This window comes from Haliotis cracherodii, unplaced genomic scaffold (genome assembly GCF_022045235.1).
Source record: "Haliotis cracherodii isolate W230 unplaced genomic scaffold, xgHalCrac1.p SCAF_2, whole genome shotgun sequence".
NCBI lineage: Eukaryota > Metazoa > Mollusca > Gastropoda > Lepetellida > Haliotidae > Haliotis > Haliotis cracherodii.
In genome coordinates, this window is record NW_027266275.1 from 73,222,906 (window position 1) to 73,238,765 (window position 15,860).

The 15,860-nt window shown below is 41.6% G+C and overlaps 1 protein-coding gene across 1 annotated transcript in view; it reads right to left on the reverse strand.

Annotated features, from left to right (window-relative positions):
* The window catches only part of LOC139469616 (U3 small nucleolar RNA-associated protein 6 homolog), a 172,842-nt gene that overhangs the window by 53,857 nt on the left and 103,125 nt on the right, over window positions 1-15,860 (reverse strand). The gene's annotated exons all lie outside the window — the stretch shown is intronic.

Below are 15,860 nucleotides of genomic sequence, written 5' to 3' on the forward strand. Positions count from 1 at the left end.
GAAAGAAAGTGAGTGAGAGAAAGTGAGAGTGTGAATGGGAGAATGTGAGTGAGAGAAAGTGAGAGTGTGAAAGAATGTGAGTGAGAGAAAGTGAGAGTGTGAAAGAATGTGAGTGAGAGAAAGTGAGAGTGTGAAAGAAAGTGAGTGAGAGAAAGTGAGAGTGTGAATAGGAGAATGTGAGTGAGAGAAAGTGAGAGTGTGAAAGAATGTGAGTGAGAGAAAGTGAGAGTGTGAAAGAATGTGAGTGAGAGAAAGTGAGAGTGTGAAAGAATGTGAGTGAGAGAAAGTAAGACTGTGAAAGAATGTGAGTGAGAGAAAGTGAGAGTGTGAAAGAATGTGAGTGAGAGAAAGTGAGAGTGTGAAAGAATGTGAGTGAGAGAAAGTGAGAGTGTGAAAAAATGTGAGTGGGAGAAAGTGAGAGTGTGAAAGAATGTGAGTGAGAGAAAGTGAGAGTGTGAATGGGAGAATGTGAGTGAGAGAGTGTGAGAGACTGAAAGCGAAAGAAAGTGAGTGAGAGAAAGTGAGAGTGTGAAAGAAAGTGAGAGAAAGTGAGAGTGTGAATGGGAAAATGTGAGTGAGAGAAAGTGAGAGTGTGAAAGAATGTGAGTGAGAGAAAGTGAGAGTGTGAAAGAATGTGAGTGAGAGAAAGTGAGAGTGTGAAAGAATGTGAGTGAGAGAAAGTGAGAGTGTGAAAGAATGTGTGAGAGAAAGTGACAGTGTGAAAGAATGTGAGTGAGAGAAAGTGAGAGTGTGAAAGAATGTGAGTGGGAGAAAGTGAGAGTGTGAAAGAATGTGAGTGAGAGAAAGTGAGAGTGTGAAAGAATGTGAGTGAGAGAAAGTGAGAGTGTGAAAGAATGTGAGTGAGAGAAAGTGAGAGTGTGAAAGAATGTGAGTGAGAGAAAGTGAGAGTGTGAAAGAATGTGAGTGGGAGAAAGTGAGAGTGTGAAAGAATGTGAGTGAGAGAAAGTGAGAGTGTGAAAGAATGTGAGTGAGAGAAAGTGAGAGTGTGAAAGAATGTGAGTGAGAGAAAGTGAGAGTGTGAAAGAATGTGAGTGAGAGAAAGTGAGAGTGTGAAAGAATGTGAGTGAGAGAAAGTGAGAGTGTGAAAGAATGTGAGAGAGAAAGTGAGAGTGTGAAAGAATGTGTGAGAGAAAGTGAGAGTGTGAAAGAATGTGAGTGAGAGAAAGTGAGAGTGTGAAAGAATGTGAGTGAGAGAAAGTGAGAGTGTGAAAGAATGTGAGTGAGAGAAAGTGAGAGTGTGAATGGGTGAATGTGAGTGAGAGAAAGTGAGAGTGTGAATGGGAGAATGTGAGTGAGAGAAAGTGAGAGTGTGAAAGAATGTGAGTGAGAGAAAGTGAGAGTGTGAATGGGTGAATGTGAGTGAGAGAAAGTGAGAGTGTGAATGGGAGAATGTGAGTGAGAGAAAGTGAGAGTGTGAAAGAATGTGAGTGAGAGAAAGTGAGTGTGAATGGGAGAATGTGAGTGAGAGAAAGTGAGAGTGTGAATGGGAGAATGTGAGTGAGAGAAAGTGAGAGTGTGAATGGGTGAATGTGAGTGAGAGTGAGAGTGTGAATGGGAGAATGTGAGTGAGAGAAAGTGAGAGTGTGAAAGAATGTGAGTGAGAGAAAGTGAGAGTGTGAATGGGAGAATGTGAGTGAGAGAAAGTGAGAGTGTGAAAGAATGTGAGTGGGAGAAAGTGAGAGTGTGAATGGGAGAATGTGAGTGAGAGAAAGTGAGAGTGTGAATGGGTGAATGTGAGTGAGAGAAAGTGAGAGTGTGAATGGGAGAATGGGAGAATGTGAGTGGGAGAAAGTGAAAGTGTGAATGTGAGAGAGAAAGTGAGAGTGTGAAAAAGAGAAGTTGACTTTGAGAGTGAAAGAATGTAAGAGTGGGAGAAAGTGAGAGTGAATGAGAGAATGAGGGAACAAAAGAGTAATAGAATGAGAAAATCAAAGAATGTGAAAGAGTGAGAGTGTGAGTGTGAAAGGAAGAGAATGTGAGAGAGAGTGATTGACTGACTATTTTACATGCAAAAATAGATAAAGACTGGAGATGCCACATCAAATGCCACATGGGAAGCAGAATTTCTGCCTGATATTGGGGTCAAAATTAGATTATTTTTTTTTGGCTTTATCAGCCATATTTCAAATATTTACTGTTTTAACCTGTCTACTGTAACTGTTGTAACCTGTCTTTATTTAACTGTTACCTTTTATTCAAATAAAACAAACTGAAGTTTAAAAACGCCATTACTGGCTTGCATTGGAAATAGTTCTCTGTAAATGTTGAACTCCACCATTGTATTCCGTACAACAGTTTGCTACATAATGTGCTACAGTTTACAACATGCTATGCCACAGTTGGCTACATTCCGACACAGTTCGCAGCATTTTGTGCTACAGTTTGCTACAGTTTCTAATATACTGTCAGTTCATGACACCAAGTGCTACAGTTTGCTACATTCAATGCAAGAGTTTGCTCCATATAGATGTGCTAGTGTTTTCCATTCTTTTGCTACAGTTTGCTACATTCAATGCAAGAGTTTGCTCTATAATGTGCTAGTGTTTTCCATTCTTTGCTACAGTTTGCTACATTCAATGCAAGAGTTTGCTCCATAATGTGCTAGTGTTTTCCATTCTTTGCTACAGTTTGCTACATTGAATGCAAGAGTTTGCTCCATAATGTGCTAGTGTTTTACATTCTTTGCTACAGTTTGCTACATTCAATGCAAGAGTTTGCTCCATAATGTGCTAGTGTTTTCCATTCTTTGCTACAGTTTGCTACATTGAATGCAAGAGTTTGCTCCATGATGTGCTAGTGTTTTCCATTCTTTGCTACAGTTTGCTACATTCAATGCAAGAGTTTGCTCCATATAGATGTGCTAGTGTTTTCCATTCTTTGCTACAGTTTGCTTATATTATGTGCTTCAGAGTACTACATTCTACAGTGTTACAGTTTGCATCGTATCAAAAGGTGAGCTACATTCCTACAGTCGTCATAAATAAAAGACCTGTATTACTAACACATCGACTCAGCAGAGACACTGAAAGAATTGAATCACAGAAGTTGTATGCAATAAACATATATACTTAATGTTAATAGAAAAAATATCTCATTTTGACTTGAATCTAATTGCCTGATCTTAAAACTGGTCTTTTAGAGGCTATTTGCATACCTTCTCATGTAAAACTTTAAGAGATTATATGCATTAAACATTCCCATAAATTGAAATTCAAACCTCATATTAACTGATATATTTTAAAGGTCACTGAGAACTTTCGTGGATGGCATTCACTCTTAAAATTTAATTTCACAGTCAAATATTCCCTAACAGCACCAACTGTTTTTATTGCAAATTGAGACATCCAGTGTTTAACCACCATTGACCTCTCCCACCCTGCAGTGGTCAGCACACATCAAAGGCCATGTGACACCTGGCCAACCAACCAAATCACAGGTAATTGTCAGTTTTAACAATGACCGGTCAATCATGAAAATTAAACCACTCAGGACTTAATACAAGTGTTGTTTTCATTGCCTGGTAGGCCCACTCTGCTGTGTTCTTGTGACAGCGAACGCAGCCTCCACTCAGATAATCCTCCATCATAACCAGCTACGAACTTTGTCCTTGCCGGTCAGCGTGAAATACACTCACACAATTCAACAATTGCAAATAAGCTGAAACCTAATCTCCAAGTCACTGATACGCTTGTACAAATGTAATCGCCATACAAATAAGATTTCCTTGTCAAAGTTTATCACAATTTAAGTGCAAGCTCAATTTTTCTACATCCCAGTTATTTTGTTTGCATAACAAAATTGATTAAATATAGTAATGCAGTTTGAAAATCATTACATCTTTGGATGAACATTTATACATTCATCCATTACACTCTCATCAGAAGGGGAAAGTAAGACGCGAAGCAATAGCTGTGTTTCTACAGCCGGAGAGATGAGGCACCGAGCACATTGTTCAGTAATGACACATTCACATTGCTGCACGTTTTTACGTACAAACTAAAACTGCATTAACTTGAGATAAAGACTGGCGACTAATCCCCAATTGACAAGACACACATGAATCCATCTTAATGATAAAACTGTCTCCATGTTTTCTTTAATTGTCATGACAACCAGAGAGGAAGAGAGAGGATTTCACCAATTTAGCGGAACTGTGGTCTTATAAAGCAAAGCAGAAGCCTGGAATCTTCAAAGGAAACAATGAAGAAATGAGCTGTAATCTTTATTAAAGCATTCATGCAGAAATTCTTAAAACCAATCTGCTAAAATATGTCCTGTGGATTTGGTTAGATGAAAGTAAGGAGAATTTTAGGCTTGGTTTTGATTGTCACTAATAATGGTGTTCACTTTGATGTTGTAGACGAAGTTGCGTGCATAAACAGCTGTGAGATGAAGGCGCTGATGATGCTGTATGACGACAAGTGAGAGTCACAAAGTGTACAGGTCATAGCTTAACGCACAATGGAAACAGAGTCACGCTACATCACAGCAGAATGTTTGCAGTACTGGAAGCATGGCATTATTTACTGTGTGACTGAATTAATGACAAAGATAATTCAGAAGTAGCGTGTTGTCAATTACATTGTTATCGAATGCAAGTGATTAACTGCTAATATTGTTTAACCAAGTCTGATAACGTTGAGTAATGGGAGCCAGAGAAGCGAATGTTGTGTTGAGACGAGGCCACGCAGAGACCTGCCCGCGTTTGATACAATTACCATGAAATATGACACTTTAAACACGCCAAACATCTCAGTCATCCAAAGTAAGATCGTTTTTTTCGAATTCAAAATCCACCAAACGACACCATGTCTATTTGAAAACTAAGTCATCACCCAGGGCTATAGTGAGATATATCAACCACTAGACCATGTCATCAACCAGCTATATAGTGAAACATACCAACCATTAGGCATGTCATCAACCAGCGTTAAAGTCAGATATACCAACCACTAATGCAGTGTCATCACCCAGCGCTGTCATGAGATATACCAACCACTAGGATAAATCATCACCAAGTGCTGTAGTGAGATATACCAACCACTCGACCATGTCATCACCCAGCACTATAGTGAGATATACCAACCACTAGGTATGTCATCACCCAGTGCTGTAGTGAGATATACCAACCACTATAGCCCATGTCATCACCCAGCGCTATAGTGAGATATACCAACCACTAGGTATGTCATCACCCAGCGCTATAGTGAGATATACCAACCACAAGAACATGTCATCACCCAGCGCTATAGTGAGATATACCAACCACAAGGTATATCATCACCCAGCGCTATAGTGAGATATACCAACCACTAGGATAAATCATCACCCAGTGCTATAGTGAGATATACCAACCACAAGATCATGTCATCACCCAGCGCTATAGTGAGATATTCCAACCACTAGGATAAATCATCACCCAGTGCTATAGTGAGATATACCAACCACAAGATCATGTCCTCACCTAGCTCTATAGCGAGATATACCAACCACTAGGATAAATCATCACCCAGGGCTATAGTGAGATATACCAACCACATGACCATGTCACCCTTGAGCGCTATAGTGAGATATACCAACCACAAGACCATATCATCACCAAGCGCTATAGTGAGATATACCAACCACTAGGCATGTCATCACCCAGCGCTATAGTGAGATATACCAACCACAAGGCCATGTCATCACCCAGCGCTATAGTGAGATATACCAACCACAAGACCATCTCATCACCCAGCGCTACAGTGAGATATACCAACCACTAGGTATATCATCACCCAGCGCTAAAGTGAGATATACCAACCACTAGGATAAATCATCACCCAGTGCTATAGTGAGATATTCCAACCACTAGGCATGTCATCACCCAGCGTTATAGTGAGATATACCAACCACTAGGCCATGTCATCACCAAGTGCTATAGTGAGATATACCAACCACTAGGCATGTCATCACCCAGTACTGTGCACACAGAGGGTGGAGATGTTAAAGGTCCAGCCAGCTAATGCCAAAGCCTTGGGTGAGGGACAAGCATGCTTTATGAATAGATGCTGACTTAACTGCCATGTGTGCGTCTATTGCATGGAAGGATCTTGTCTCAAACCTGTGCCAATACACAAGTAAAATGGTCTGCTTAATTTATCAAATTGCATACCAATCATAAAATGTGCCTATTTCCCTGTTCCCTGTGTGTGATTTGTCTCGAGTCTCACACGAACTGAGACTAAATCCCATCCAATCTATTAGTGCGATGCTCCTCAACTCTCTGCCACCAGTAATCGGCACATACCCATGTTGATGATGTAGCAGGAGTGCGGAGGGGGCAATGAGGAATCAGCTGATGGGGTCCCCCGAGATGAGGGGACCGATCACCTAGATAGGGTGAGAGGGGTGAATGAGGAGGGGATTGAATGGAGAGGGGGGTGAATGGGGAGGGGGTGTGCGGCAGGACCAAGGTCTTCAATCACAACCAAGGACATAAACTTATACACAGATTGCGATTATTTGACAGCAGATGCACACTGGAAGCAATCAGTGGATGAAGGAATGGCTCATTCATAGGTATCATGTCTGCAAATTAATTTTCCATGTCGCTCATATTGCAGTACACCACTCGAACTCTGTACTCCCTCACATAGGTAGTTGAAATATCAGAATCTACGAGAAGTAACCACAGATTAATGAAGTCTGAACTCGTGTAACACATGCCAGAACTTTCTGAACCATGGTCAGGTGATTCTATGCACCTGGTGGGATGAACATCCTAGGCAATGGTAAACAAGCAGACTGCTGTCTCTGGTACATTCTGAAGTTATCTGCTGGTTGTCTCCGGCAGAGATGTATCATGTGTGTGGACCAATCAGTTCCGTCTCCAACATTCAGGGTAGGGCTTACACCAGGATGGAGGGTTTGTTTGTTTGTTTGTTTGTTTGGGGTTTAACACCACATGCAGGAATATTCCAGCTTTATGACGACAGTCTGTAAATAATTGAGTCGGGACCAGACAATCCAGTGATTGACATCATGAGCATTGATCAACGCAATTGGGACATGATGACATGCATCAACCACGTCAGCGAGTCTGACGACCCGATCCCGTTAGTCACCTCTTCCGACAAGCATAGTCACCTTTTATGGCAAGCATGGGCTGCAGAAGACCTACTCTCCTCGCATCTTCACGGGTCAGGATGGAGTGAGACTGGTGTGCAACAACAAGTCAGGGACTGTAATCTGTAGTGCACAGTATTGAATGGTTCTGAATGTAGCATGTTAGACTAACCTTTAGTCTCTTAAAGTATATAATTTTGAAAAAAGAGAGTACATTTGAATTGAAAAGGAGCCTCAGTGAGATGGGAGATTCAGAACCTGAACCTGAGGAAAATCTAGACTTGCTTCATCTAGGGCTTTTACATCACAGAAAGGGCCAGGTGGAAGTGAAAACAATGGAACAAGATGGAAGTTTTCAGTATCTGTTCCCAAGAATTCTGGGAAAACCTATTTTGTCTTCAGGTCAGCCAGTCCATCAGTGAAATGAATCCTGTCCACAGAGTGAGGGCATGATTTGCTTGGTGCAAATATACAAGTACTAGAAACTATCATGACAACCCTGACAGTAAATCCAACAAAGCCAGACTTTCCTGTGCTTTTAGCATCAAAAATATTTATTGCATCTTAGGCCTCTGGCCCACATACAAATGAGTTACATATAAGTAGTTTTACATATTTGGATATATACTAGTGTTTTACAATTTGTTTCTGAGGATAATTGCATTTTTAACGTACATAGCCAGTTTTAATATGACAGCATCCTCTTTTGACGAAAGAAATAAAACCAGGTACAGGATTATTTGACAGCAATATCCCAATGGAGTAAATAAAACCAGTCTTTAGCGTCACACATTGTAACCATGTGTGGAATCAAACCCAGTTCATTAGCCAAACAAGCGACCACTTCAACCACTCAGCTACCTCACTGCACCCCTCTTCTAGAAATTCCGGAAGAAAAATAATAACCAAGAAATAATCAGTGAAGATAGCAGCATATTGATGGAATGAAACAGATGAAAAAGCTGCAGATTGTTGCGTGGAACATTGTGCAGCTGAGATTATATCGCGATCCCTGATCATGACGATGTCATGGAATCTGTTTCCCAGCATTGTCTTCAGCTACTGACAGCGCATGGGGAACATCCTCACGATCGATGCTTCAACCCAGCAGCTCCTATCTGTGGATTCAACTTCACAAAGCAACTTGAATGTAAAGCCATACACACTGACCCCCATCATTGTTGCACACGTTCTTTGTGGTGCTTCCTGTATAAGCCAGACACTCGATCTCACTTGGACCAAGGCATGCTTAGCGCAGGACTATATACCTTTTGACTTACCAAACTAACTTTTTACTGAACATGAGGGAATAAATACGGTTTTACACTACTAGTAGCAATATTTCAGCAAGATCACAGCATGGGACACAAGAAATGGGCTTCACACACTGAACCTAAATATGGAATTAAACCCGGGCCTTTGGTGACAGAAGCCAACACCTTAACCACATAGCTACCCTCACTGACAATGAGATTTCAGTTCTGAATTCATAAAATTGTGTTTAAATGATTTGATGGTGCCGACTTTGTTTTATTTCACAAATAACAGATTTTTTCAGTGGGGGATGTTTTAGATGATGAAAAAAAGCTGCAATTATCAAAATTTATGTTTCATTTATTGAAATAAAAATAGAAATGCTAATAGTATTCCTCCTTCAGATCATTAGAGGGTAAATCCTCTCAGTTCAATAGACAGGAACTGCAAGCTACCTCCCAGTAAATACACCCCTGTAGATAAAAACTAAAATGATGTGTCAGCAGAAAAAAAGAAATCATGATAAAGTTTTTTAAAAGAAAATCTATTTTTGAATATAGAGGCAGATATACAACCTAAGTTGAAACCAAGGTCATTCAAAGATAAGTTATTATTGGCAGAACCTCATGAGGTATAAAGGCCATGTGTAGTGGATGTAGCTGCTGCCGCTGCTGCTGCTGCTGCGTGATGCTGCCTCTGCTCACTGACCCCACAGTCCCTCGAGCCTGACCTGATGACCAAACCTCATTATAGCAACAAATTACTGCTATCACACCTCCGCGGCACAACAGGACATTAGTGTATAGTCACTGGGACAACAGCATATATATTTCATAAAGGGCAGCCAGGAAATAGAATTAATCTGTTGATGTTATTGAGCGGATTAGAGCAGCACACCGGCTAAACAACGGATATACGATACATTTACCACAGCACAGGCATGCAAGACAGCTGTGGAAGATTAACGGGAGGGAGATATCAATGAACGGTACAACTGTTGGGAAATTAAACAATCAATGTTTCATGAGAGTGTTATCTACTCCTTCTGAACATCCTCATAACAGACCTATGAATAATACTCCCTCTGCCCAGTGCTCAAACTATGCCATTACCGGACTTGAAGTGAGTGAGTGAGTGAGTGAGTGAGTGAGTGAGTGAGTGAGTGAGTGAGATGGGTTCAACACCATTAGTAACTGTGTTCCAGTTATATTACGTTGTGTCAGCTAAGTGTTGGAGAAACGCCCAAGTGATGCAGGCCTTAGGTGCAACCAACGAACATGGATAGTGAGTGAGTGAGTGAGTGAGTGAGTGAGTGAGTGAGTGAGTGAGTGAGATGGGTTCAACACCATTAGTAACTGTGTTCCAGTTATATTACGGCGTGTCAGCTAAGTGTTGGAGAAACGCCCAAGTGATGCAGGCCTTAGGTGCAACCAACGAACATGGAGAGTGAGTGAGTGAGTGAGTGAGTGAGTGAGTGAGTGAGATGGGTTCAACACCATTAGTAACTGTGTTCCAGTTATATTACGGCGTGTCAGCTAAGTGTTGGAGAAACGCCCAAGTGATGCAGGCCTTAGGTGCAACCAACGAACATGGAGAGTGAGTGAGTGAGTGAGTGAGTGAGTGAGTGAGTGAGTGAGTGAGTGAGTGAGTGAGTGAGATGGGTTCAACACCATTAGTAACTGTGTTCCAGTTATATTACGGCGTGTCAGCTAAGTGTTGGAGAAACGCCCAAGTGATGCAGGCCTTAGGTGCAACCAACGAACATGGATAGTGAGTGAGTGAGTGAGTGAGTGAGTGAGTGAGTGAGATGGGTTCAACACCATTAGTAACTGTGTTCCAGTTATATTACGGCGTGTCAGCTAAGTGTTGGAGAAACGCCCAAGTGATGCAGGCCTTAGGTGCAACCAACGAACATGGAGAGTGAGTGAGTGAGTGAGTGAGTGAGTGAGTGAGATGGGTTCAACACCATTAGTAACTGTGTTCCAGTTATATTACGGCGTGTCAGCTAAGTGTTGGAGAAACGCCCAAGTGATGCAGGCCTTAGGTGCAACCAACGAACATGGAGAGTGAGTGAGTGAGTGAGTGAGTGAGTGAGTGAGTGAGTGAGTATTGTTTTACGCCGCTTTTAGCAATATTCCAGCAATATCATGGGGAGGGACACCAGAAATGGGCTTCACACATTGTACCCATGTTGGTCTTCGGCGTGACGAGCGAACACTTTAACCACTAGGCTACCCGACTGCCCACGAACATGGATAGGGTGCTGACAAACCTAGAAACATAATCATGGCAAACCATGGTTTCTGGTATGCCCAAGGGATCCAACTCTGCACAGCAAACTGACACACCTGAGACGACTGGGCCATCTGTGCCCCCAGTGTAACCTGGTATATTTTAAAGTTTAAGCAAAGTGAAACTGAGAACAAGGCATTCTTGAACCGTAAATGCTCAGTAGGTATTAGAGCTGTTGCCTGCATTTCGTTGGCTGTTGAAGAAATACTGTATGGCTTTTGATTGGTTGAATTGTTGAGTGTTTTAATAAAGTATTTGTCATATATAGATTATTGTCAAAGTTGTGTTTTCAGTCATAGTCAACTTAACTGAGAAGATCATTGTAAGTACAATTTAACAATTAGTCTGGACCAATCTTAGGTAGGCAAGATCATAGTTGTGTGAATCAATCATCACTGTCTACAGTGCAGGCTACTATTGTAGGGTTGTGTGCAGTCACTGAAATAGATGCATGTTAAACACTGACCTGATGACAACCACCAAAACATCATGTATCTCTTTGTTACTTCCTGTTTATTTATTCCTCATCCATGTTGTCTTCCTGTAATGTCATTGGTAAACACCCTGTTCCTGAGATCACCAACACAAATTATTTCGCTGTCATAGTTATGACAGGTATCCTAGCTTTGTGTGATAATATAGGTATAATAAGATACCTTAAACAAAATCTTATCACAAACATATCACAAACAAAACACAAAACTTGATGTTGTATTATTGCTCGCACTCTGATTTTATTTTGGGGATTTCAACCTCATACTGAAGGACATCATCCACTGACACTGTGAGATTTTTAGTTCATTTTTTACCAGGATAGAAGTGTCAGCTGTTTGTAACATGCAACCTGCAATATGTACTAATTGTCTTGTAACATAACTTCAAATAGACGAACTTGTCTTGCCTCCATTCTCATCGTCCCTCTCTTTCTCATTTATCTTTTACTCACTTGCTGATCATTCACTGACTCACTTACCCACTCCCTCCCTCCCTCATTCCTTGCTTCCATCCTTTCCTCGCTCACTCATTCCATCCTTCCCGCCATCCTTTCCTTCCTCACTCATTCCTTCCTTCCATCCTTTCCTTGCTCACTCATTCCATCCTTCCCTCAATCCTTTCCGCAATCCTTAACTTCCTCACACATTCCTTCCTTCCCTCACTCACTCATTCCTTCCCTCCATCCTTCCCTCACTCACTCATTCCTTTCCTCGCTCACTCATTCCTTTCTTCCCTCATTCATTTCCTTCCTCACTCATTCCTTCCTTCCCCCACTCATTCCTTCCTTCCCTCCATCCTTCTCTCACTCATTCCTTCTTTCCCTCACTCATTCCTTCTTTCCCTCACTCATTCCTTCCTTCTCCCACTCCTTCCTTCCTTCCCTCACTCATTCCTTCCTTCCATTATTCTTTCCTTCCTTCACTCATTCCTTCCCTCACTCCTTCCTTCCCTCAATCCTTCCTTCCCTCAATCCTTCCCTCACTCATTCCTTCCTTCCCTCACTCATTCCTTCCTTCCCTCACTCATTCCTTCCCTCCATCCTTCCCTCACTCACTCATTCCTATCCTTGCTCACTCATTCCATCCTTCCCTCACTCATTCCTTCCTTCTCTCATTCATTCCTTCCATCCTTCCTTCCCTCACTCACTCATTCCTATCCTTGCTCACTCATTCCATCCTTCCCTCACTCATTCCTTCCTTCCCTCACTCATTCCTTCCTTCCCTCACTCATTCCTTCCCTCCATCCTTCCCTCACTCACTCATTCCTTCCATCCCTCACTCACTCATTCCTATCCTTGCTCACTCATTCCATCCTTCCCTCACTCATTCCTTCCTTCCCTCACTCATTTCCTTCCTCACTCATTCATTTCTTCCCTCACTCACTCACCCTTTCCCTTCCTCATACCCCATCTCACTCATTCCATTTCTCCCCTTCACTCATTCCATCCCTCCCTCCTTCATTCCCTCCTTCACTCATTCCCTCACTCAATAACCTTCCACTCACTTGTTAATCACTAACTCCCTCAATCTCCCTTACTCACTCTGAGTAGTCGAGGGGTTAAAGCGTCAACTCATCATACCGAATATCAGGGTTCGATTCCCCACATGGGTTCAATCTGTGAAAGCTCATTTCTGGTGTACCCTGCTGTGATATTGCTGAAATATTGCCAAAAGCATCGTAAAACCCAACCTACCCACTCAAGCACCTTTCACTCACATGCTTATCTGACCGTGTAGATCTTAGAAATGGTCTTTAGCAATCCATGCTTGTCATAAGGGGCAACTAATGAGATCGAATGGTCAGGCTTGCTGCCTAGGTTGATGCATGTCATTGTATCCCATTTGTGTAGACCGATGCTCCTGATGTCAATCACTGGATTGTCCGATCCAGACTTGATAATTCACAGACTGCATAATTAAGCTGGAATATTGCTGAGTGCAGCTTTGCACAACAAACTTTCCATCCTGCATTCCTCTTGTGCTCAGTTGTTGATAATTTACTCCCTCACTCACTCCAGCAGCACACAACACCCTCTACGTTCCCACACCGCCCCTACGTTCCCACACAGTCTAATCTCAGCTACAACAACTTCAGCCGCTAATGATAGGACCTGTGAATTAGCATGTGAGGTTTTGTGGAATCTGACAGATCAAACAAGACAGACACACCAACAGCCCTCACCAAACACACACACATGCAAACCTGTGTTTGCCCCGAACGGGAGCTTCTCAACTGTCAACACCTGAATCAATTGCAAAAAGATGGGGAGGTTTGTTTTTCAAATTTAATTCCCAGTAAAAAATATTCAAATCAAGTTGATGCATTATTGAAACAGGCAAAATGAAAAACTACTTAGTGTTGGAAACAAGTGTGCTAACAGCCAGACACAGCAAGCACAGAGGGTTGGTTATGTCAGCTCAGTGCCACTCAATGGCCAGGTTTTGTGATAATATCACCGTGTATTAACAAACAAGATATTAATTTGTTCCCTTCTCCTATCTACACCTGCTATCAGTCTCAATAACGGATATGTTAATTAAGTATCAGAGCAAGGATCCGATTCACGTAATTCCATACTGATTAACAATGACAAGTCAAAAGGTGAGAAAAAATACGGGAAGATTTTGCAGGCAATTGCTGCAGTTGTTGAATTCACTGAGCGTGGCATGCTGGGATTGAATTACAGTTAGTCGTACAATACATTAAAGGCCCTCTCAAAAGGTGCATTTCATGGATGAGATTTCATAACAACCGATGCCGCAAGGCAAGATAGGGTCCTTACATGAGGATCAGATACATTAGTGCTGGACAGCCAGATATGACATGAGGTGACCTTGGTTACACAAGGTAGACACCATCTGTGGGCGATCTCAACAGAAAAAAAGTCTAAATACGTTTTTGTGATATATGTTATCAATATGTGTGTGATTTGGTCTCCAACTGTTGAATACGGTTGCCCTTATCAAATAAATCTACACTGAGGTTTGGTATGAAGTTATTATGTAGCTGAAATCCCTTCCTATATAAGAGTACACCCTTAAAATCCCTACCTATATAACATGCCTTGAGTACACCCTGGAAATCCTAACTATAGAATATGCCTGGAGTACACCCTGGAAATCCCTGCCTACATAACATGTCTTGAGTACACCCTGGAAATCCTAACTATAGAACATGCCTGGAGTACACCCTGGAAATCCCTACCTACATATCATGCCTGGAGTACACCCTTGAAATCCTAACTATATAACATGCCTGGAGTAAACCCTTAAAATCCCTACCTATAGAACATGCCTGGAGTACACCCTGGAAATCCCTACCTACATATCATGTCTTGAGTAAACCCTTAAAATCCCTACCAACATAACATGTCTTGAGTACACCCTGGAAATCCTAACTATAGAACATGCCAGGAGTACACCCTGGAAATCCCTACCTACATATCATGTCTTGAGTAAACCCTTAAAATCCCTACCTATATAACATGCCTTGAGTACACCCTGGAAATCCTAACTATAGAACATGCCTGGAGTACACCCTGGAAATCCCTACCTACATATCATGTCTTGAGTAAACCCTTAAAATCCCTACCTTTATATAAAACGCCTTGAGTACACCCTGGAAATCCTAACTATAGAACATGCCAGGAGTACACCCTGGAAATCCCTACCTACATATCATGTCTTGAGTAAACCCTTAAAATCCCTACCCATATAACATGCCTTGAGTACACCCTGGAAATCCCTATCTATATAACATGTCTTCAGAACAACCTTAAAATCACTACCTATAGAACATGCCTGGAGTAACCCTTAAAACTCTACTATATAACATGCCTTGAGTACACCCTTAAAACTCTACTATATAACATGCCTGGAGTACACCCTCATAATCCCTACCTACATAACATGCCTTGAGTACCCCCTTATAATCCCTACCTATATAACATGCCTGGAGTACACCCTTATAATCCCTACCTATATAACATGCCTAGAGTGCACCCTTATAATCCCTACCTATATAACATGCCTTGAGTACACCCTTATAATCCCTACCTATAGATCATGCCTGGAGTAACCCTTAAAACTCTACTATATAACATGCCTTGAGTACACCCTTAAAACTCTACTATATAACATGCCTTGAGTACATCCTTAAAATCCCTACCTATAGAACATGCCTTGAGTACACCCTCATAATCCCTACCTATATAACATGCCTTGAGTACACCCTTATAATCCCTACCTATAGAACATGCCTGGAGTACACCCTTAAAACTCTACTATATAACATGCCTTGAGTACACCCTTATAATCCCTACCTATATAACATGTCTTAAGAACAACCTTAAAATCCCTACCTACATTACATGTCTTGAGTAAACCCTTAAAATCCCTACCTATATAACAAGCCTTGAGTACACCTTGGAAATCCCTACCTATATAACATGTCTTAAGAACAACCTTAAAATCACTACCTATAGAACATGCCTAGAGTACACCCTTAAAACTCTACTATATAACATGCCTTGAGTACACCCTTAAAACTCTACTATATAACATGCCTGGAGTACACCCTCATAATCCCTACCTACATAACATGCTTTGAGTTCACCCTTATAATCCCTACCTATATAACATGCCTGGAGTACATCCTTAAAACCCTACCTACATAACATGCCTGGAGTACAC